The sequence below is a fragment of the Dioscorea cayenensis genome, chromosome 2 (genome assembly GCF_009730915.1).
Source record: "Dioscorea cayenensis subsp. rotundata cultivar TDr96_F1 chromosome 2, TDr96_F1_v2_PseudoChromosome.rev07_lg8_w22 25.fasta, whole genome shotgun sequence".
Taxonomy (NCBI): domain Eukaryota; kingdom Viridiplantae; phylum Streptophyta; class Magnoliopsida; order Dioscoreales; family Dioscoreaceae; genus Dioscorea; species Dioscorea cayenensis.
Window position 1 is genome coordinate 5,324,748 of NC_052472.1, and position 1,311 is coordinate 5,326,058.

Here is a 1,311-nt window from a genome sequence, read left to right on the forward strand (position 1 = left end):
TTTGTTTTCGACCTAGTGAATCCTAATCCTCTTTCAAATATATTAGTGTAATGTTTATTTTTAAGTAAGGGCAATATGGTCTTTAAGTTGTCATATACTTGGATAGAATTTTTATACCATGATTTTGGTGGTACAAAAATATTAGTAGTTGTGTTGTACTCAATTAGTTGTTTGTACTGTACTCTCACTCTATTTGTAAATCAAATAAGGGAAAATAAAAGTTGTTATGTATTGTCTTTTAAAATCCTGAGTAACAAACGAACCATTTTTTTCTTCGTTCCTCTTCCTAGCCCATGGTTCTCCTTTTCTTTCCATCCATTTTTTTTCTTAATAATCTAAATTAAATCATCTAAATAGTAAATAGCATTGAACAAAATTATCACATCTCTTCTATTTTATTTTAGAAGATTTCTTTTTTAATAAATAATTTATATACGAATATATTATTTGTATTAATTTAGTCATATTTGAATAAAAATAAATATTATTATATATAAAATATGATGTATCTATTTACATAATGTTAGAATGGCAAATAATATATATAGTAATATATTGCATAAAAAATATTCACTAGTTTAAAAATATGTGAATGAAGAATGGTTAACCTGTTTACTGCTCTTTAGATTTTAACGTTAAAAAAAAATTATTTTAAGAAGAAAAAGTGGATAAATCATAATATATTAAAAGAATCAACAGGCCGAGATACAAAGATGTTAGGGAAAAAAATCAACAACAAAATACTCTACTAAATGTGGAGACTAAGCAAATTAAAAAAAAAAATAGCAAAACATTCAATTGAGAAGAAGAGAGATAAACCAAAGGTTACGTACCAAGATAATATGATGTTTTCAATAAAAAAAAAATGGTAATGTATTAATCGTTTTTATATCACGACTGTGCGATCCCACAAATAACGTGCAAACCACACATTTCGGTACATACAGCTAAATATATAATATTAAAAAACCCAAAAAGCCTAAATAGAAGCAGGAAGTACTTCATTCATTTCAATAATAGAGAATTTGGTTATTTCTCATTTGCTTGTTTAATGATTTTAACATGTCTACATATATATACTTAACCTTAATCCTATCCCCCAAAAACACTATTTCTGAAACTTTTTCTGGGAAGTACATTTGGTCAGTTGTGATTGGTTCAGCATTCTTTATAATCAACGGTTTGGATCACACTTTTATGGACAATCAGTGGCTTGGATCTCTGATCTTCACTCCTTTGTAATTTATTTTTCCAACCCTAGCCACCAACAACAATTTCTAACCCTAGCCAAAGAACAACTTGATATCTTGG